This window comes from Dipodomys ordii, unplaced genomic scaffold (genome assembly GCF_000151885.1).
Source record: "Dipodomys ordii isolate 6190 unplaced genomic scaffold, Dord_2.0 Scaffold208, whole genome shotgun sequence".
Lineage (NCBI taxonomy): Eukaryota > Metazoa > Chordata > Mammalia > Rodentia > Heteromyidae > Dipodomys > Dipodomys ordii.
The window spans coordinates 360,175-384,534 of NW_012267424.1; the positions used below are offsets into that span (position 1 = coordinate 360,175).

At 39.5% G+C, this 24,360-nt stretch overlaps 1 pseudogene; it reads left to right on the plus strand.

The window, feature by feature from the left end:
- The first annotated feature begins 19,011 nt into the window (after positions 1-19,011).
- LOC106000097 lies at positions 19,012-19,300 on the plus strand (annotated as a pseudogene).
- Positions 19,301-24,360: the final 5,060 nt, after the last annotated feature.

Genomic DNA, 24,360 nt, shown 5'->3' on the forward strand with positions numbered 1-24,360 from the left:
GAAAAATAAAACAACCCTCAGAGACAATGGCCAGACCCTGACTTCAAGACCCCACACAGGTACCCTTAGGGGAGGAACATAAAGGTGTAACTTCCCTGAACACTTAAAATCCTATCTATTAAAACAAACACCAGGAAATGGAGACATGGTTTTTGTGGGGTTTTTTTTTTTCCTGTTGGTGGTGGTAGTGGTAGTGATGGTGTTTGGGCTTTTTTTTTTCTATTCCAAGGAGGGATAAAAGGGGGGGTACACAAAGGAAGGGAGGGAGGATAAACACATGCAATTATGCTATTCAATATACACTATGTGGAAAATGACCTATGTAACTTGTGGGTAGGGATGGGAGAGGAGACTAGGGGAAGGCAAAGAAGGGTGACATTCTCCAAAAATAGAAATGTACTCATTGCCTGACTTATGAAACGGCAGCCCCTCTGTACAACAAATTAATAGTAGCAATAAAATTATTTTTAAAATAAAAAATAAATAACCAAGTATTTGTGGGGGAGGGGCTCCCACTACATCTTTTCTCACCTAGTAGAAATGCTTTTGTCATATCAAAACTCATCCTGAGCCGGGCACCAATGCCTCATGCCTGTAATACTAGCTACTCAGGAAGCTGAGATCTAAGGATTATGGTTCAAAGCCAGCCTGGGCAGGAAAGGCCATGAGACTCTTATCTCCAATAAACCACTCAGAAAGCCAGGAGTGGAGCTGAGGTTTAAATGGTAGAGCACTCACCTTGAGCTGAAGAGCTGAGGGACAGTGCCCAGGCCCTGATTTCAAGCCCCATAACCAACCAAAAAAAAAAAAACCTGACCCTGAGAAAGATCAAGGATTCTATAAAAGGTTTTGTCCTGGAAGCCCCATGATATTGGTAATTATCAAAACAGGAACATGAGGGCACCAGGTCTGAACAGAGGAGTGATGTGGGAAGGGCAACCTGGGTCACTGGGTTTGTGCTTGGGTTCTACTGATTCATAAAAAGAAGTCTTCACCTTGTGCAGCTAAGCACAGCTCTGGGAAGTTTGATGGGAAGTTCAAGCTGAAGTTCATGGCTTTCGAAAGAAGAGGTTTAGCAATTTCATTTGCCAGCTGGAGAATTACAAGCTGGAAGCAGTAACAAAGTGAAAACAACTCAAATCTTCCCTTTGAAAACTAAGCCAGGGGTTCAAGGCTCATGCCTGTAATCCTAGCTACTCAGGAGGCTGAGATATGAGGATCATAGTTCAAAGTCAGTGTGAGTAGGAAAGACCATGAGACTGTTATCCTCAATAAACTACTCAGAAAAAGCCAAAAGTGACACGGTGGCTCAAGTGGTAGAGCACTAGGCTCAGGGAAAGCACCTAGGCCTTGAGTTCAAGCCCCATGGCCAAAAAAAAAAAAAAAAAACAAAGAAAGAGAAGAAATGAAAGGAAAGAAAGAGAAAAAGAAACAGAAAAAAAACTAAAGCTGTTCTTAAATATCAGTCCAACAGAACCCCCCCCAGATTATCTTTCTATACATAAGTGCCTGCCACAAGCAAAATAAATTACCCTAAAAGAGTTCCTTTAACCAATTTTATGTAATTTCAGTTTTTCAGCTCATTGTTTAATGTTCAATAAAAAGTTAGGGCATCAGGAAGTATGATCACAATAAATAAGTAAATAATCAGAAAAAATGTTATAGATTAATATATACTACAAATATTAACTACCAAACAATATCACGAAATAATAACATACTCAAGAAAGTAGATAAAACGGGACAACATAAGCAAAGAATTAATATAAAAAGATAGATGATAAATGTACTTAAACTGTAAATCCTAGAAATAAAAATAAAGTAGTTGGCTGACATTAGGATTCAAAATACAGGGTTTTTTCTTTTCTTTTGTTTTGTTTCTGTGTCAATCCTGGGGCTTGAACTCAGGGCTTAGGTGTTATCACTGAGCTTTTTTGTTCAAGGCTAATGCTCTGCCACTTCAGCCATACCTCTACTTCTGGCTTGTGTGTGTGTGTGTGTGTGTGCTTAATTGGATATGAGTCTCAAAGACTTTTCCTGGCTTAAAGCTGAGATCTTCAGATCTCAGCCTCCTGAGTAGCTAGGATTACACGTGTGAGCCACCAATGCCAAAGATAAAGATATGAGTAATAACCAAGATAGAGTAATGATAATTTTTTTAAAAAATCCAAATGAAAAGTATGAAAAACAGAAAAATGCCATAATAATAAATGTAAATTAAGGGAAACACTAAACACTCCAAGAATGACTAAAATTAGAAAGAATAAGTATCAAACATTAGTGAAGATGTGGACCAGTGTCCAGTCAGTGGTCATTTGCTCGTGGAAAAACAAATTACTACAAGCATTTTTGGGAGAAAAAAAATCCCTCTTAGATTTTCAAAATAAATATATATATATATATATATATATATATATGACAAAGTATTGTTACTTCTATTTACAGAAACACATTCAAGTTATTCTAAAAATACATAAAGCAAAAGAATATTCAGGATCAGTGTTTTGAGTCATGGTAAAATTTTTGCTTTGTGTTTGGGGTCCTAGGTTCCATCACCAATGCCACCCCCACACACCCCCACACACAGTACTTTATTAAAAAGAGAAGCAATAAGAAAGAATATAGTACTGTTTTGTTGTTGCTTTTGTTTTGTAATAGAGAGGAGGAGTATTTTGAAGAGGGAATGGATCAAGGGAATAAAATGTTGTAGACCCATCACAACTTCACCTGTACCATGGATTCGTTTCTCAAAAGTAATGTTAACAAAAGCCAAGTGGAAGACTATGTATGATTTGCCTTTATGTTAAGTTCTATAACAAGTTAAACTGAGTGTAGCTTTGATAGTACTGGAAAGGAGAATCATGTTACCTTTGAGATAAATTGAGACCTATTTGCATCTGCAGCGGAAAGCAAGCACTTTTGAATGTCTCATCCCTCTGTATTGGTCTTACTGACCACCACCCATTTATGGGTTACAGTGAAAGTAATGGCGTTCCTGTTCACATAGGGATGCTTACCATCATAGCCCTCTCCTCTTCTGCCAGTCCTCCATGTTTTACATGATTTCACTTACATACTTTCTTCATCTCAAAGTTTATACAAACTTCCTGTTTTTAGTTATATTAAGCCACATTCCCAATTGAAACCATAAATTCATAAATTCTACATCTTAAAACTATCAGTGAACAACAACCCCAAATCACACGCAGAAAGTATTCAGAGTTTTTATTTTTATCTCTACAGGAAACTCCCAGCATTAATCATGCTTATAAACATGCTGCTGAAAAAAGAACTGTGGCTGGAAGTTTCACTAATTTGTATGAGAAATATGTATGCTTATCATTTAAAGGAAAGGAAAAAAATCACTGATTTATTGATGAACAAAATCTTTTTTCCAGTAATGTGGCTATATAATCTTCCGGGAGCTCATGGATAGAGCTATTTGTCTGATACCATGGAAGAGACCCTTTTATGTTCTAGTGCTTATATGAGCTGTTTTCTTATTCTAATGGCAAATGGACTGACAGTAATAGCTAATAGTGGACAACATGATTTACTTGGCTAAAGCTACGAGGTTACCCATGGACAAAAATCTCTTTGCTGGACAAAAAGTTTACTTGTGAGTTGGTCATCCACAAATAAGTATGAGATTGGTCAACATAAGCCAGTTTAATACTAAAAGCACTTTCTGCTGAATGAAATTAATGTAATATTTTGGTACAGAAAAAACTGACAATGATACAATTTCACTTACTAAGAAGTTATTAAGCAATCTGAGAAGTCTAAATATGGTCAGGAGGGGTCAAAAGAGACAATGTATTAGCTTTTCACGGAATGGGATGCATATCCTTTTTTCTTTTAGTTTTTTTCTTTTTCTTTCCTAGATTCAACAACATCCAGATTGTTTTATTATTTTGTTTTAGAATGTGAAGCCAAAACACTTGACAACCTTAATGTGTGCACCATGTCCTGTGGCTTGTTTTAGAAATGAAGCAGTAACAAGATTCATCTCTAACCTGGAAAATGTCCAGTGAAGTCCTCTCCTTTCTGGTTCCAGGAGTTTGGAAATTATTCTGACTTAACATTAAGCAAAGAACTCAATATATAGACATTTTAATGACTCATTAGGGACATGTAGGAGAGGTAAGAGGAAAAACAAGATTAGAAAAAGAAACAATGCAACAGTGTTACTCACAAGACAGTATGTTGGAAATGATCTGTACAACTTGGGGAGCAGGGATGGGAAATAGGGAGAAAAATGAGGGAGGGGGTAACAAGTTGGACAAGAAATGTACTCACTACCTTACTTATGTAACTAACTGCAACCCCTCTGAACATTACCTTGACAAATTAAAATTTAAGTAAAAGCAAACGAACAAACAGGTAAAGCCAGGGGGTAATGGCTTGCTGGAGTAGATGACAACTGGGCAAGAAATCGGGCTGTGAAATTAATGGCCATAATGCTACACGGTGCCAAGCATTAGTGGCTTACACTTGTAATCCTTGCTACTCAGGAGGCTGAGAACTGAGGATTGTGGTTTGAAGCCAGCTTGAAGTGGCTGGCTTGTGTAGCCAGAAGTGGAGCTGTGGCTCAAGTGGTAGAGTACTAACCTTGAACACAAAAGCTCAGGGACAGTATCCAGGCCTTGAATTCAAGCCCCAGGATGCATACACACACACACACACACACACACACACACACACACACACACACAGTTTTAAAAAATAAAGCTACAAGGTAAGGATGTAGGATACTATAGCTATATAAGGTACTCACTACCTGTGAAAGAGTAAGAAATTCTAGGTTCCACAAATAAGGGAAACCATGCAACCTCTGTTTCTTTGGTTCTGGCTTACTTCACTTAATGTAATGTTTTTCAGATAAATACACTGGGTAGTAAGCAAGCAGTTAACAAATGAATGAACTGAAGCATAATAGACTGTATGCAATACTCACATAGTATAATTCTTTAAAAGCCTAAGTCAAAGACAGACAAAAGAAGTACCAGGAAATGGGTACTTACAAGAGGGGAAGGTGGGGCTAAGGGGAGGGGTAGAAGAATGAAGGAGAGAAGGGAGGAGAATGCAGGCAAGAACTCATTATATATACCACACACAGAACAGAGAAATATGAAGGAAGGGGCAGGTTGAAGCAGGTGAGATGTTGAAGTGGTGACACAGATCAACATGCAGTGTGCACATAAACAGCTGTGTTAAATGGCAAAATATGCAATACATAACCTAAAAAGTAAGAAAAGTAAGGGAAGGGGTGAGTTGGGAGAGGTAGACGAGAACATTGAAAGGACGACATTGATCCAGACAGACTGTATTCATAAGCCGCTCTGATGGATGGCAATTTGTTTGTACAACTACTTAAAGATAATAAAAATATTCAAAAAAAGAATAAACAATATAGTGTTTTTGAAATTAGACTTTTCAAATGCTAAGTATAACTGATATGACAAGAAAGAAGAGAGAACTGAATCATATAAAATCCTCAAATGAAATTGCAACAATTAGGTGTAAAAGAAAACAAAACAGGAACAAAGACTAAGGGCAATAAATAAAAAACAGTGATAAATATGGCATATCGATGACCATAATGAATATGAAAGTTCTAAATATATCAATTAGAAGACAGAGTGGAATGAGTCAAAATAATAACACAAGCTTGTGGAATGGAAAGCAATGTTTAGAGGGAAATTATAGCAATACATTCATATTAGAACAGAAGATGGATTAAAAAATGTATAATCCAAGTTTCAACTTGGAAAACAAGAAAAAAACACAAATTGAATCTAGCATAAAAGAAAGAAAAGGAATGATAAGAACTGAACAGAAATCAGTGCAACTGAAAAGATGAAATCCAGAGATAAAATCAACAAAACCAAAAGGTGGTTCTTTAAACAGACTAATCAAATTCATTAGCCTCTAACTGTTATGGAAGGGGAAAAGGCATACTCCTGTAATCCCAGCTGTAGCTGAGAGGCAAAGACAGGAAGATCACACTGACCAAAAGTTAGCCAGATCTCATCTCTAAAACAAGGTCTGCATGATTCTGTACCTCTGTGATACCAGCTACGTTGGAAGTAGAGGAAAGAAGGCTCTGGTCACTGTAACAAAGTTAGCGTAAGACTCTACCTCAAAAGAAACCAAAAGGAAAAGAACATGTTTGATTGAATTCAAGCACAAGGTCCTGAATTCAATCCTTAGTACTGAATTAAAAAGCAATAAAAACAAAAATCTAGGGGCTGGGAAGGTGGCTCAGTGGTAGAGCACTTGCTTTGCATGCTCAAGGCCCTGGGTTTGATTCCTCAGCACCACATAAGAAAAAAGAAAAAAGCCGGAAGTGGCGCTGTGGCTCAAGTGGTAGAGCGCTAGCCTTGAGCTGAAGAGCTGAGGGACAGTGCCCAGGCCCAGAGTTCAGACCCCATGACTGGACCCAAAAAAAAAAATCTACCCTTGTCCCTGACATCAGTGGCTTACTTGCTTGCTAGAATTTAGTTAAACCATCCTCCCTTCAGTTCCTTACCACTCCAGTGAGTTTTCATAGATGATTTGCTTTGCCAGGAATAACAAATACAGTTGCACTCTATACACACACACACACACACACACATTTCACCTTCTTATTCAGCACACATCTTTCACATCTGAGTTTGGACACTGTAGCTAGACCAGGTTTAAGTACTTCTAGAAGATTCTGAACATTTCTAGAGTCACCTCAAGTTCAATAGACCTACCATTGCTACCCCCATGTTTTCAAACTTTCATGTATACTTCAATCTTTGTAAAGCCCAGTTCTAATCACTTGCCTTCTGCTCGTGGGAAGAGCAGAAGGCTACCTGGCTTTCCTCAGGGCTGTGTCATAGCGCAGCTGCAAGACATGACAAGAGACATGACCTTGCACCCCAAATGTATGACCTCTTGGCACCTGGCTCCACACCTGGGAACAGTCATAACAATGGCCTCTGAATCACAGGAACTGAAAAGCTTTCCTGGCATTTCATAATTACTCAGTCAGCACTAGCATTTATTATGTCCTTCTTCACTGTTTGGAGGAAATTAAGTCACTTGATCTAGATCTACATACCTGGATTCCTTTTACAAGTTGTATGTTTTTTTTTCAAAGCAGACACATTATGTGACTCTTATCCCTAAGTACTTTAAATATGGCACTTCATTCCCAGGACAGGAAATTCTAAACATGATAAATCCTTCCAAGACTAAACTTGCAATTTGTTAAAAGACTGGCTGGTTTTAGATTTACACTCGGAAGAAAACATTTTTCAGATGCCTATTTTTAGTCAAGGGCATTGATATTTCCTACAGATGCATTCTGTGCCCATTGAAAAGAGCACAGAAAAGACAAAGAAACAAAGGTTATGACATTTAACACTGAATGCCAAACTCTCTAGTCATTAGCAAACAGAGCTTCTTTTTGTTCATTCTGAACCCAGACATTATCATCTTTTTTCCTCTTTATTCACTGATGGCTTTTGACTTAGAGTCTTAGTTTGGATAATTTCTTTCTGAACATTTGTTCTTTTTTGATTCAGTCTTTATTTTTTATTTATAAATTAGTTTATTCTTTTTCAGACAGGAAAAAAGGCTTTACTTTATTTTTCAATTGGCATTGACTATGAATAACGATCCAGTAGAAATCTAAAATAAGTCAAAACTTTCCACACTGACACTGCAGCCATAGAACTTTTTTCCTCGTACTCTCTAGAATTAGCATGCTACCTTAATCTTCTTTGTGATTTTCACCATCTTCTTTTAACGTTACTGAATAAGTTTAAGTGAATGAAGAATTTATGGAAAATTTTTCAAATTTCAAATTCCCTTCCTGGCACCCAGACCTGGACTGAAAATCTACCACTTTCATTCATTGGCTGGAGCTTTACCATCTGAACCATGTCTCCAACCCCCAATTTTTCAATTCTTGAAGACTTGAACCATCCAGACAAAAACAATATGAAGGGAAATGCCCAATTCCTAAACGCTGGCACTTGTGGCACACTCAGGAATCAGAAAGAGAGCTAATATGTCCAGAGGTGGGGTGGTAATGAAGGAAAGAAAACTGTGAAGTCAGAGAACTGGCAGCTGGACGTCCCTCTCAGGATCCGCATCTTCCTGGGCTCGGTTCTGCTCAGCTCCCACAGCTCCTGGCTCTTCAGCCTTTCCTATTCCTTCTCAAGGAACCCTAGGTGCCTCTGAGATCCTATTCGGCACCCCCTAGATGCCTGCAGGAAATCCTGGCAATGCAACTTCACTGCCTTCTTCCCAGAAACAAATTATCTCCATCCTGTCTGCTCTTCTCCGGCCTTCCCTCAGAAAGCCCCATTTTCTCTCCGTCAGCGTTCATGCAGGTGATCCTTTGCAGACAGAAGTAGACTCCTCCCGGAAGTTCCCCATCATCCTGAACCCCTTTTAGCCCCAAACTCAGCACTGGCTTATGTTCATAAGAAGGAATTCCCCGGATGCTGGACCACTCCTTTCTCTCCCATAGGAGCAGAGTGGGTGAGGAAGAAAAGGTTAGTCTTCCTCACAAATAGCTCACCTCTGGAAAGGTGGTTTCTGTCCCAAGCTTGAGCTTCTTTGCCTATGACAAAGGCTGTCATAATCGGCTGCAGCTTCTAACCCTCTGCGAATCTTGCAGAATACAGCCAGTACCAGCTGTTCATGGCTCACATTAGAAGAGCAAAATCGGTTCAACCATCCAGTTGCACTATGCCCCTCCATGACTAAATGTGGCATTTTGACAAAAGCCGGTTACCCACTGGCAGAGACTTTATATGGGATTGTATTTTTAGAAATCACCTTCATTTACTCTGCCAGAATTTCCTTTTGTTCTTAATGACTTTTCTGTTGTACAGAATTATTGGCTGTTGTGATGGTAAAACATCAGGATTTTTCAAATGTTTCCAGTCAACTTTATCCTAGAAATACCCCAAATCACATTATGAATCTTTCAGGAATATAAACTTTTCTGAACTCAGTGGACTGAAAATGATGATAAAGATAATAACAATAGGGAAATGGTGCTTTATCAAGAACTTACTGTGGTTTGTACCACTCTAAACACTTGCAAATATTCTTACCTGATCTTCACCTACTATGAAAACACCAATTCCCTTTACAAAGAAGCCAAAGGCTTAAAGTATCTCAACAAAGAAGTGAACTCAAAATTAAATATTCTACCCCATAGGCCTATTCTCAATTATAACATGATGTGTTTGCACAATACAAAAATAGCTGGTTTTGGTTTTTTGTATATGTATGTACCAGTTCTACAGCTTGAACTTGTTATATGAAAATCCATTCTGGCAGACACAGGGAAGCCACATTTTGAGAGGTCAAATTGGGAGCCTTTATTAGAAAGCCAGTGAGTACAGGTGGACTCCTGTCCCAAAGACCTACAGTCCAGAATACAGCTAGCACAAAGCTTATGGAGGCAAAACCCACATGTCTGAGGTGGAGGCCAAACCTAACAAAAGCCACAAGCAAAGCAAATCATCTATCTAAGGGAACATTCAGGGGTGAGCATTCTCTGGAGCAGAGCTCTCTTGGGGCTAAACAATGTGACATAGTTGCAATTTAAAGAGTGGCCTATTTTACCTCTAGGCTTTTTGGAATTGGGTGAAAAGCCCCATCACCAATCAAAACACCAAGATGGCAATGAGGACCAGGAAACGTTACTTAGACTCAGTATCCTCACTTCATTCCCCACTGGTTTTATTTACATGAAATCAAATCATTGAATTTTTTAGTGAGAGGGCTGCATTAGCTTAACCAAGTGAGTTCAAACAGTTTTCAAAAGAGGGTCTCCTTACTAGACCTCTTTTATCAGCATAAGAACAACATAGTTTCTAATGTGGCACAGAGTTCCCCTTTGGTTTTTGCCTGCGCTGACCCCAACTGCAATCTAAGGAATCTCTAGCAGTTAAAGTTGGCTCGGTATGACTAATATCATATAGTTAGGAGGCTTTGAACATAAACATAACCAGCAATCCTTCCCCTGGTCAGGCTGGGTAAGGTTTACAAACCTAGGTAGTACAGAAAGACTGTCACACAAAGAAGGCTCTGGGGAAAGAGTTGACAGAAAGGGTGACATACAGAAGTTTTCACTTCAGCACATCTGCAGTGGCTTGTACATTTCACCCAGCAGACTTCAGTCATGTGGTGGAGATAGATAGGGGTTCTATCTACCTTCACCATGGTGGAGGTGGTCAGGTGACTATGGATGAACTTCTTAACCCAGGATGGAAGGGAAGGGCTGGATCCAAGCTGGGCAGTGGCAGTATCTCCCAGACATGTTTATACACCTGGGTTACCTGCAGAAGATGAAGTAAGGAAGCATTATTGTTAAGTTAATCTAAGGCAGGAGGCCTGGCTTCGGTGAAATCTATCTCCCAATGTGCTCCTGGGTACTTCCCTCTGAGTATGCTGGCTTGGATGAATAGGCTGGGACCAGGAAGAGTCAATAAAATATTTAGAAGCCTCTCTGGTTTTAAGGCTTCTTTTCAGGCCGAGGCTGTGGCAGTGGCTACGTGACTTTCTTTTCCTACTGCAGAATCTCCCTTGGATGCTCAGGACAATGTACCAGGGCAGCCAATTCTGGTAACCAGAATTTCTCCAATAAGGCTAGGAGTTCCCAGGCAGACATAGAAGGGTTGGTTGGGCCAGTAACCATCTCTCCTAAGTACGGTCTCCACATTCAAGGGAGGTTATCCTTGTTACCACTGTTTTCCCATGCCTATTTTCATCTATCCCGCTTCATTTTTCCAGAGGTGACTTCGTTCCCTTGATCTTAAGGGAAGTTGATGGGCAAAGATCCATCTTCTGTAACTGCTTCAAGCTGAGCAGGGGTGCCAACCCTGCCTAGCCTGAGACCTGAAGTCTTAGCCTATTTTGCCAAGGGGTTGCCAGGATCTGATGTCATTAGGAACAATTTTATTTTACTCCAAACTGGAAAGGAAGCCATGTGAGAAATTAGGGAGCATAAAAAGCCACAGAAATAATACAAGAAACAACAAATCAATATCTCCCACATATTAATACCAAAAAGAAAAAAACATTAGGTAAGGAGCTCATTACAGCTAAGAGCAGAGTTACATATAACATTTAACTTTTTACAAATGCACAGATTATTTCCTTGGGCTACAGTAGTATAGTCTGTGTAGCACTCTGGTTTGCAAAAACAATTTTCTGTCTGACTAGGGAACCAGTATCTTTATTTCAAACTCAGGGCCTAGGCACTGTCTTTTAGCTTTTTCCTTTTAAGGCCAATTCTCTACCATTAGAGCCACACCTCCATGTTAGGCTTTTTGGTGGTTAATTGGAGAGTAGAGTGTCTTGGGTTTTCTTGCCTGGGCTGGCTTTGAACCATAATCCTCAACTCTCAGCTTCTGGAGTATCTAGGATTACAGGTGTGAGCCACTTGTGCCCAATTGACTTTCCTTTCTTAAATTTTCTAGTCTTTTTTTTTAATTAAACTACTGATTGGTTTCACATCTGACACTAAGTGAAATGTCTATGACAATGCCCAGTTGCTGGATGGGTTTTGTATGAGAATGAGGTAGAAGGGAAGACAACCCATCTTTTCATTGGTATGGAGGAGGGGACAAAGGGGTGTAGGAAGGTGCACTTTTCCCACTCCTTGAAAAAGAATAAAAGTAAAGCAGGGGTCATGTTTTGAAATTGAGTGGATTGGACTGAATTGACTTGTTCCCACTGCTCCTGGACACCTCCCACCCAGGTGCTATCTGCACATTTCAGTCTCAAACAAGCCAAAGGAACGCATGCTCAATAGAGAGCAGTTCATTAACTGCAAGCAAACAGGAAGAGTCACAATGAGCAGAACCACAGCAAGGAAGCAGCCTCCAAAGCTCACGTTCTGCTTTAGTGTCCCAAGAGTCCAACTTACAAAATACAATGTCACTTTACATTGTACTGTATTTGTGATTATAAACAATGGAAAAGACTTTCATCAGATAAATGGAACTCAATTTTGTTTTGAGGGTTGCTAAGCAACACAAACCTTTAAAGCTAAATCATAACAAAACTCAGTAGGTGACAAAATATTTTTACCTGATGTTACTAAATTGCATCTATTTTTATTATCTTTAAATAGTTTTACAAAGGGGTTATCAACATGTCAGTTTGTAAGTACAATGCATCTTTATCGATATCACCCCTTTCATTATTTTTCTCCATTGCTTAATACTGAATATGAAAACACAATGAAATAGTGTTGTTTCCATTTACTTGGTAAGCAACTTTATAAAAATAAGCAAGACAGTATAAAACTACTTAATATCAGAATAATAATAGAAAGCATATGGGTAAATACAATTCAATAATTTTTGTAGTAATATTTTAAATGTGATGTTAAAGTATTCACTTTTGATTAGACTGTATCTGCTTTAACACATCTAGTCCCTAGGTTGGAATGGTGCTCACTGGCAAAGCATTTGCCTAGTAAGTGCAACATCCTGGGTTCAATCCCCAGTACTATCAAAAGAAAAGACAAAAATAAAAAATACAGGGCTGGGAAGGTGGCTTAGTGGTAGAGTGCTTGCCTTGCATGCATGAGGCCCTGGGTTTGATTCCTTAGCACCACATAAACAGAAAAAGCTGGAAGTGGCACTGTGGCTCAAGTGGTAGAGAGCTAGCCTTGAGCTGAAGAGCTGAGGGACAGCGCCCAGGCCCAGAGCTCAAGCCCCATGACCAACAAAAAAATAAATAAGTAAAAAATAAATAAAAATTAAAAGTACAGTTAAAAACAATAAAGTCCCTGCTCCTAAGTGGAATCTATACTACGATATCCAGTTGGTTTGAAGAATGTCTATGTATCTTATATAATACTAGAAATACTTAGTTCAAGTAGAATTCTTACTGATGTTTGAAGAAAAGCATAATATATGTCTTTGAGGACTCTTGAAGACATGAAATGTAGAAAAGACTACTTTCTGATAATCATAGGAGCCCAGAGAGAATCACAACTAATCTGTATGGTCCACCATATAGCTCATCTTTAATAAAAACACTACATTCAGTTGGAGTTCTTTCAGATAGAGGACAGACAAATATCAATAGAACATAACACTCTCTCACCACAGTATATTCCTAGACATCCAAGGTCACTCAAGAATACAAAAATTGGGGCTGGGAAGGTAGCTCAGTGGTAGAGTGCTTGCCTTGCATGCATGAGGCCCTGGGTTCGATTCCTCAACACCACATAAGCAGAAAAAGCCAGAAGTGGCGCTATGGCTCAAGTGGTAGAGCACTTGCCTTGAGCTGAAGAGCTGAGGGACCAGTGCCCAGGCCCAGAGTTTAGGCCCCATGACCGGCAAAAAAAAAAATACAAAAATTATTATGACAATAAAATAATGCCAAATAGCACTGACATTTTGATATAAAATATGAAGCCAAAGCAATAAGAATTTTTAAATCAGAAAAAAATAAAATTCCATGCTGATCTGGGTGTCAATGATTTATGTCTGGCTGAGGATTGAGGTTCAAAGCCAGCCCAGGCACACAAATCCTTGAGATTTACCTATAATTAACTAGCAAAAAGCCAGAATTAGAGGTGTGGCCCAAGTGGTAGAATACCAGCCTTGAATGGAAAGCCAAGCAAATGCACAAGGTCCTGAATTCAAGCCCCAATACCAATACCAATGCACAAACACACAAATACACACAAAAGTAATAATTATTCTATTTTAAAACTTGTTTCCATCTGAATACCCATTATCCATAAAACACTCAATTTGGTCCACAGAGAGATGGAAGTTAGCTTAAATATAGTGCTGACATATTTAAAACTTAATCTATTATAAGAAAGTAACAGCCGGGCACCGGTGGCTCACACCTATAATCCTAGCTACTTAGGAGGCTGAGATCTGAGGGTCATGGTTCAAAGCCAGCCTGGGCAGGAAAGTCTGTGAGACTCTTATCTCCAATAAACCACTAGAAAACAGGAAGTGGCTCTGTGGTTCAAGTGGTAGAGTGCTTACCTTGAGCTGAAGAGTGCAGGGACAGTGCCCAGGCCCAGAGTTCAAGCCCCATGACTGACCAAAAAAAACAAGAAAAGAAAAGAAAAAAGAAAGCAACAAATGTCTCACAACTGGAACTTTGTGGTAAAATCTAATAAATCAACTTCATGTAATATTTAATATTAACTGTTGCCTTTGCCTAGAACTGTGTATTTGCATTTTAAGAATTCTTGTCCTAGAAATGTACTCATCACCTTACTCATGTAACTGTAACCCTCTGTACAACATCTTTACAATAAAATAAAATTTATAAACAAGAATACTTGTCCTCCAAAAGAAATCCTGCTCAAATATCTCAATAATATTTTTCCAATATTCAATCTATAGTAGCCTCTTTCCTAACAATATCTCCTGTTTTAATTTATTCATTGAAAATAACACTTATTAGTTATAAAGCTCATACATTTACTTAACATAATTATCTAACTTCCCCCACAGGAATTCATGCTTCAGGAGAACTCTTATGCCCAATGACCTCTGTATACTCAGGGCCAAGAAAGGAAGGAAAGTGAGGGGAAGGAAGGGGAGAGGAGGAGAGAGAAGGGGAGATGAGAGGAGAGGAGAGGAGAGGAGCATGAAAAGAAAAGGTAAGGTAAGCAAAAAGGCAAAAAAGCAGAACCTAATGCTCTGCTCTCATTATTTGTGAACTGACTTTGGGTTCAGAGACTGAGATTTCAATAGCAGTGAGGGGAAATTGGAAGACCCAAGCACTGTTAATGAAATGTACAATAGTAGAGCTGTTATGAAAAGCATTAAAGATATTAAACACAAAATGAATAAGCGATCCAGTGTTTCTATTCTGAGGTACATACCCACAGCAATTAAAAGCAAGAACTCAGAGGTATTCTCTTGAATTTTTTTGTTATTCTTAAGTGGTTGTACAAAGGGATTTCAATTCAACCAGTCAGTTTATGAGTACAATGCATCTTGATCAATGTCATTCTTTCATTATCACCCGCCCCCCCATCTTTCCCAGCCACACTTATCCCCTCAAGTTACCTGGTTCCATGTCACATATGTATATTGAATATTATGGCTGCACTAGCCTACTCTTCGTCTCTCCATTTGTCTACCTACCACCCCTTGACCTCACCCCTTTTGACACCTCAAGAATACCAGCTTCCTGGTTACATTGTTAGACTGTAAGTTAGCTGTTCAAGGAGTTAACCATTGATACCCGCTCATGCATATGCCACACTTTATTTAACATGTTTGTGTATGCAAATATCAAAGAACTCAGCTATTAAAAACCAAGTTTTCTCTCCCCAAATACCTTCTTTTGGATGCTAAATTACACAGCAATAGGAAGACCCGAGAGAGGATGGAATGGCTGGGAACTCTTCATGAATCATTTAAGCCAGAAAACTAAGCAGCACATCCAGGAGAAGGACACCTTAAAGCCTGGCTAGTATCCTGATGTTTTGGGTAGGCCCAAATACATCACTGTATTTTAGAATACTAAGAGGCATCCATCTTGGCCACCAGAACTGCTGTCTAACTTTTGGGGATTGGAAGGGGACATGACCTGTGTATTCTTCCATCTCTGAAAGAATGAAGGTATCTGATGTGAGGGACATTTTTAAGTGAGTAACTCCCATTTCCTGAGTGGGGAATAGAAAATGTTTTTCTTCCTTTTTCTCTCTTCCTCCCTTTACCCTGAGATACTAAAATAAATCCTCCCTTTATCTTCTCTTTGAAAACCTCTTTTGTCTGTGAAAGATTGTTCTCCTGAGTGGCTTTCAAGGGCCTGTGATGTTCTTGTAAACTGGGAAGCTTAGGGAACCCCTCATCCGTCTTTGGGAAAAACCATCACACAATTGGGCCTTGAAAACATTTTGCCTCAAGAAATAAGATAAACCCTGAAGGACAACAAGTGATTCCACTTATGCGAGGCACCAGGAAGAGGCAAATTCTCAGAGATATGAGTACAATAATAAATACTCCTAGGGATGAAGAGACTGAAAAGGAGAAATATAAACTGGTATAGAAGCAATCCACTATGAAATTATGGTCTACAGAACTTGTAGATGGCAGGATATGCTGATCCCAATCTGGCCTGATTACCGAATAGGTGCAGGGGGTGACAAAAGAATGAGGAAGTAAGAAGGACAGAAGAATAGGAAAATAAAAATGGGGCATGAAATCTTTGGCTTCATAACCTTACAGGAAACAAAATGGAGAGCCACAAATCAGGAAGCCATCCACTTCTCCCCTTTTGGCATTAGACCCAGCTCTGTAGGAGGTAGGATGACCGCCAAGATGCCTAAGATGAGCTGAAGTGCTATCTTTTCATAGCATGTCTATGACATGCACTCTTTCTCTGCCATATTGCTTTTCAATAAACTTCTTTATCATCTTTACTTATGTTCACATCTTGTCTGGATTTTTTTCTTGGCAGACATAAGAGCCAAGGTCAACTCAGCTCCTCTACATTTCTGATAAAAAGAATAGTTCTTATATGACATTAAAGTTTTAGGAGGCAGAATGAAAAGCATTAGGTATAAGCAGTGAAGATGGTTATAGAGCATTAAAAATGAATTTAATGTAATGGGATTTTACACGTACAAAGGATTCAGATGAAATATCCATGTCATGTGCATTTTACCACAGTGAAAATATCTTTAAAAATAACTGATTACACAGATGTAAATCCACTTTTCAAGATAATTTTTCCTCATTACACTTTTAGTCATATAAAATACATGGGTAGTTTTATGGGAATAGCATCTTTTTAATAAATGACTCTTAATTATGTGTATTTCTTGGTAAATTATTTGTGAAGTGAGCTTTAAAAATAAAGGCCTGACAAGAAAAAATTTGAAAAAAATGTGAGGCTGCCTGACATTGTAAATATTTTTAAATGTGCTTCTTGATAGTCAATTATGATCATACCACACTCAGTCCAGTTATGTGAACAATGTAGTATGTATGTCATTTCTATTAACTTCTACATGCCTTCTTGCAAAGATAATTATTTTTAAAGAATGGAAGTTTACATTTTGCCAAAGAAGGAGTTGGTGAAACAGTATAAAATTTATGTTTTCTTCAAAATACCAAACCTATGAATTCTGGGTGATTGTAATATTGGTTACTGATGATTACAAATCCTTCTGGATACAATGATTAAATTTGCTAGAGTTATTTTATTTCTTTTCATCTTATTCTTTTCTCTCTTTTTTTTTTTCTTTCTTTTTTTTGAGCTGGTACTGGGGCTTGAGCTGAGGGCCCTGAGCTCTGATTTGGCTTTTCATTCAAGGCTTGTACTCTACCACTTGAAACACAGCTCCACTTCTAGCTCCTTTAATTAATTGAAAACATGTGTCTCATGACTTTTCTGTCTGGGCTACCCTTTGAACCATGAGCCTCAGATCTCAGCCTCCTCAATACCATGAGCAACTAATGTCCAGTTCATTTCTTTTATCTTTCACCAAAGATTCCAATGTAAAATTAAAAATTGGAATTTAAACTATTTTGTTTAAATTGGAATTTTATTGATTTTGGGTCAGTCTTAGGGTTTGACCTCAGGGCCTGAGCACTGTCCTAGAGCTTTTGTACTCGAGCTGCTAGCACTCTACCACTTTGAGCCACAGCACTTCTGGTTTTCTGGTGGTAATTGGAGATAAGAGTCTCATGGACTTTCCTGCCCCAGCAGGCTTTGAATCTTGATCCTCAGATCTCAGCCTCCTTAGTAGCTAGGATTCTAGGCATAAACCACCAATGCACAGCTAAATTGGAAACCATCCATATTAATACACAATCAAATATATAGCATAAGTAGTTCTAGACACTAGAGAATTCATATCGGGTCCACAGTGATCAGCAAATGTAAACTATATCAAGTACAAATAATTTAGCTCAGCAGATATCATTGGAATGGTATGCTGTGTTTGAAACTTAACCATTCCTCCATTTCTTTTTATTATTATTATTGTGAAAATACCTTACAGAGGGGTTACAATTACATGTGCAAGATACTGAGTACATTTTTTATCAAGCATTGTTGCCTCCTCCTTTGCTTCCCCTTCCCATCCCTTCCCATCCCTGCCCTTTCCCCACCCCCCACCCTCCACCACCCCCCCCCGCCAAAGATGTAAAGTTCATTTTTTGACATAATGACTTGTACATCTCATTGTCGCAATGGGTCCATCTGTATCCCTATTTAAACTATTTGTTTTTCCCTTCCCCTCCACAAATTATACCAACATCAAATACAGTGAAAGCAGGGGTTATACCATGGGGGAGGGACATACAAAGCAACAAAGAAATCATCTTAGAAATATGTTAGAAACAACTGCATGAAAGAGAAATCATTTGAATACTTATCTTGGGGTTCATTTCACCTAACATCAACTTATCTGACCTTTTCTGCTTGTCTCAGACATATACTAGTTATTGCAAATAAGGGAAACCATGGGACCTATGTTTCTATGGGCCTGGCTTACTTCACTTAATATAATTTTTTCCAAGTCTTTCCATTTCCTAACAAATGGGGCAATGTCATTCTTTCTGATGGAAGCATACAATTCCATTGTGTATATATACCACATTTTCTTGATCCATTCATCTATCGAGGAACATCTGGGTTGGTTCCATATCTTAGCTATAGTAAATAATGCCGCAATAAACATAGTTGTGCTGGTAGCTTTAGTGTGGTCTTGTTTGTGATCAATTGGGTAAATGTCCAAAAGTGGGATTGCTGGGTCATAAGGATGTCCACTCTCTCCATTTCTCTTCACTCTAGTATTAGAATGCCTAGTTACAGCAATAAGACAAGATGCAAACATAAAGGGGATCCAAATAGGGAAAGATGAAGGAAAACTCTCCCTTTGCAGATGACATGATCTTGTATTTAAAGAATCCCACGGACTCCACTCCCAAATTACTCAAGCTGATTCAAAACCTTGGCAAAGTAGCAGGGTATAAAATCAACCCTCAAGGAGTGTCTGTGCTGGTTCTGGGCCGAGCAGTGCATCGCCATGCCTTGCAAAATCGAAGAGATCAAAGATTTTCTGCTCACAGCCAGGAGGAAGGATGCCAAATCTGTCAAGATCAAGAAAAACAAAGACAACATAAAGGTCAACGTGCGCTGCAGCAGTTACCTGTACACCCTGGTCATCACAGACAAGGAGAAGGCAGAGAAGCTGAAGCAGTCTGTGCCTCCAGGTTTGGCGGTGAAGGAGCTAAAATGAACCAGACACAGATTGGAACTGTACATTAAAATCTTGAAAAGTCAAAAAAAATTAACCCTCAAAAATCAATGGCTTTTCTGTATGCCAACAATGAGAAAAGCGTGGCTGAAATCAGGAAAGCAACTCCATTCGTAATAGCCCCACAAAAAATAAAATACCTAGTAATCAACTTAACCAAAGAAGTGAAGGACCTCTATGATGAAAACTTTAAAAACCTGAAAAAGGAAATCAAAGTGGCAAAATCTCCCATGCTCCTGGATTACAAGGATCAACATCATGAAAATGGCAATACTTCCCAAGGCTATCTACAAATTCAATGTGATACCCATCAATATTCCAACCTCATTGTTGAAGGAAATAGAAGAGGCAATCCAAAAATTCATATGGAACAATAAAAGACGCTGAATAGCAAAAACGATCCTTAACAAAAAGAACAGTGCTGGGGGAATATCAATACCAAATTTCAAACTCTACTACAAAGCCATAGTAATCAAAACAGCTTGGTACTGGCACAAGAACAGACCTCAGGACCAATGGAATAGAATTGAAAACCCAGAAATGAACTTACTGACCTATAGCCATCTAATCTTCAATAAGGGAGCTAAAAAAAAATAGAATGGAAGAAAGACAACCTCTTCAGTAAATGGTGCTGGCAGAATTGGTTAATTGCTTGTAGAAAACTAAAGCTAGATCCTTATGTATCACCCTGCACCAGAATCAACTCCAAATGGATTAAAGACCTCGGAGTCAAAGCACACACTCTGAAAAAATTACAGGATGGTATAGGAGAAACCCTAGGTCTCCTTGGCACAGGCCAAAATTTTCTGAATAGAGACAGAGAAACACAACAAATCAAAGAAAGGTTGGACAAGTGGGATTGCATGAAATTGCACAGCTTCTGCATGGCAAAGGACATAGCTAGCAAGATCAATAGAAAGCTGACAGATTGGGAAAAGATCTTCACTAACCATACAACAGACAAGGGTCTCATACCTAAAATATACCTGGAACTCAAAAAATTAAATCCCCCAACAACAAATCCTCAAAACAACTGCCCAATAAATAAATGGGCTAGACTTAAAGAGAAATTTCTCTGAAGAGGAAAGAAGGATGGCCAATAGACACATGAAGAAATGCTCATCTTCCCTAGCCATAAAAGAAATGCAAATCAAACCAACATTGAGATACCACCTCACCCCAGTTAGAATGGCTATAATCAAGAACTCTAATAACAACAGAGGCTGGAGGGGATGTGGACAGAAGGGAACCTTACTGCATTGTTGGTAGGAGTGTAAACTTGTTCAACCACTTTGGAAAGTAGTATGGAGGTTCCTCAAAAGACTCCATTTCTTTTGAACCAAAGTATCTCAGGGTTTGAATGTGTGAATTCCAGAACCCATCTGCAGCATGTAAGGCAGACACAGCTCTATTCTTCATTAGATATTGTCATTAGATATATGAGAAAAATACTATCTTTTACCTCACTTTTCTCATCTGCAAAGTGGGGATAAACATAGAATTTTTATTATAGAACAATGATGTGTCTTAAATAAAAAACATTTGAAACAATTGTTAGGGCCAGGATTTGTACCTATCATCAGGGCTACTTGGAAAGCAGAGTTATAAGGATCACAGTTCAAGGCCAGCCTTAGCATGTGTTTGTCATCTCCAACTCTTGGAAGGCATAGAAAGGAAAGGGATCACAATCCAATATGAAAACATAATACTTCATTTAAGAAATAACAGAGCTGGAGTGTAGACAAGTGGTAGAATGCCTACCTTGCAACCAAGAGACCCTGAGTTCAAACACCAGTGCCACTAATAATAAACAAGAGCATGAAGTAAACGTGTAGAATGGATAGTTAACTTTCTCACAGGAAAATCTTCTATCCACTCTATTTTTATAAGCATGCATTATTTGTACAAAGTGAGAGCAGTTTCATTGTGATACGTTCATAAAGTACTTGGATTATTTAATTGTATTCACCCCTTCCATTACCCTTTCTTGTCCTTTGCTCCCTAGCCTTCCTTTTTAAAAAATCCTTTCTGCTAATAATTGGTTTCATTATGAATTTTGCACATGTGTGTATAATGCTCTTTGATCATATTCCTTCCCCTCTCATCACCCACAGGCTCCATTTCCTAATCTGTTCACTTTTCATTTAATGTACGTTGTTTAGATCTAGATTCTGCATAGGAGGGAAAACATTCATTCTGATTCAGGCTTATTAATGTGGTGATCTCCAGCTCCATTCTTTCTTCTGCAGATGATATGACTGCATTCACTTATATATCCTCTTAATATTAATATTTTAGAATAACACTTCAATCTTCAATCTTTTCTTATACTCCATAAAGTTTTATCCTCCATACTTTCCGGTTACTCATATTTTTCCAAAAGTATTCTCTGGTTCTGTTTTGCTAATTTGTTTGTTTTAGGGAGAAACTTTTTTTGTTTGGGGGGGGGTCCAGTCGTGGGCCTGAACTCTGGGCCTGGGTGTTGTCCCTCAGCTCTTCATCTCAAGGCTAGCGCTCTACCAGTTGAGCCTCAGCGCCACTTCCGGCTTTTTCTTTTTGCTTATGTGGTGCTGAGGAGTTGAACCCAGGGCCTCATGCATGCAAGACAAACACTCTACCACTGTGCCATCTTCCCAGCCCAGGAGAAACATTTTATATCCACATTACCACATGCCTTCCATGAGTGACTATATTGTCATTTTTACCAAATCATGGCTCCTCATTTTGTACCATGCAACAGTTTTTGTTCATAGTGATAAAAATTATTAACTGTTGATGTTACCAAGCAGACATTTTATCTGAAATGATAAATAGATGGCTGGACAGACAGACAGACAGACAGATCCTCTAGAATCTTACATTAATTTTCTTAGTCTTTGTAGGCAAGAAATCATAGTTTATGTTGTCTGTGCTCCTTAAAACATCACCTCAAGATCAATCTCTAAGAGAACGATTACTTTTCTATGTATAAACCTAAGGGAATGGAACAAATCTTATTGGATTCTTTCTTGATAATGGAAGATGCTGGTACAGCATCGACTGCTATCATCAATGATTAACATCCTGACTGAACTTCAGTGAATGTAAGTCATGTACTTACATGTATTATACATGTACCACATGTATAGCATTGGTCCTTTCATGGGTGGGTGGTCTTAGAGATGAAGGTCCCAGGTTCTTGGTGTCCCTAGGAAGGAATTAAATGGCTACACATACACACACAAGAAAAGTGGAAAAGCAAGAAGTTCAATCGAGAAGGAGAGAGAGAGAGAGAGAATATATCATTAATGGAAACAGTGGGCTCAAGCTATATAATTTGTTCCCATTAGAAACAGTGTTGATCAGGAAATGTTATTTTAATAAATGTCAATTAAGAAATCTGGGTGCTAATTTAGAAATTGATAAGATATTCTAAGTGACCTCTTATTTTAAAGAGTCTGTGGGATCTCTAGAGCAATGAGGACAGTCATAGATTGGAGTCCATTTGTCTTGAGTGACATGAACAACTTTGAGATGGAGGTCAGCTATGAGGTGTACATCTTATTCAGACATCCGCCACTGGTGGAAGAAGATTTTCTTCATAAGAGGTGGCCAGAGGGGACTAGGAAGGTGGCTCAGTGGTAGAGCGCTTGCCTTGCATGCCTGAAGCCCTGGGTTCGATTCCTCAGCACCACATAAGCAAAAAGAAAAAAAGCCAGAAGTGGCACTGTGGCTCAAGTGGTAGAGCGTTAGCTTTGAACTTCAGTTCAAGCCCCACAACCGGACCCCCCCAAAAAAAAGAGGTGACCAGAGACACCTCCTGATGCCAAAGTGTTATTCATTTTGGTCTCTCTTTATCTCCTTCTTCTGGTGGAATAGAATCTGTGTCAGGCACCACGAACTGATATAGGTCGGCTACATCGTGTTGTGGCTGGCTCCTCATCTTCTGACTCAGGAGCAGGAGAGTCTGTTTCAGATGCCATGGATAAGAAATCCTCTAGATGCAGATCACCGCTCCATGTTGTGGATCTACGTTTGGGGCCACAGGTGAAGATGCAGGCAGAGGCTCATCAAAAGCCATGTAGACTGTGTCCTGTGCTGGTTCTGCGTCGTCTGCCTCTGATGGAGAGGTGTCTTCACTGTGTGACCTGCACAGATGCACAACAAGACAAAAAACTGCTCTCCCAGGCTGTGGCTCCTCTGCTGCTGCTTCTGGTGGGGCTGGGGCTGTCTCCACGGCTGTGCACACATCCACTGGTAGATCCACGTGGGTACACGGCAGTGCTGGCTCTTCTGCAGGCACAGCTGGAGATGCAAGTACCTGATGTGAAGAGGACTTGGCCATCCTGGCCTCCAGGGCAGCTGGAGCACATGCTGATTCTTCAGCTGCTGCCTCAGCCCCACACAGCTTTGTCTTCAGTGCAGTGGGCACAGCCCACCCGACGTCCACGGCACGTGGCACCTGGGGTTGGCTTGGAGGAGTCACAGCAGTGTCCCCATCCCTGCTGTCCTGGGCTGGGCTGCCAGGTGCCACCTGCCGGTCTCTCCTTATGAACTGCCAGAAGGTTCTTCTGGGTCTGGGTTGGGGCTGGGGTCTGGGTCGGGGGTTGATCCAGTGTCTGCAGGTGTCAGTCAGGCGCTCTCTGCAGGATCTCCTGGAGTCTGAGGCAGTGAAAAACCGGCAGCAACAGGAAAACATGTAGCTTTTCTTGGTATCTCTAGATGAGTTTTCCTGTTGTGGCTGGTTCTGGAGATCTGGTTTTCAAGTTCTCTTTAGTCTTCTGTCAAGTCTGTGGTCACTTCCTGGGGTCCTCTTACCTAAGTCTCTTCCTCTATCAGGACCCCACACTGTGCCCCTGGGCTTCTGCCTGCTCCTCATAAGACTATTTGCAGAACTGAACATAGTTTTACCAACACACCCCACCATCCCCAAAAAGGCCTGGGTGCAGTTAGTGCCTCAGTTTCCAGGAGATGGAGGTGAATTTAGAATATTTAATATCTAGGAATTTGAATGTTGTCATGTATTCACGAGATTTTCTGAGGCTTGGTGGTTTTACTAATACAAAAAAATTAGAGCTAAAAATGATCACAGGAAGTGATTAAAAACAAAAACT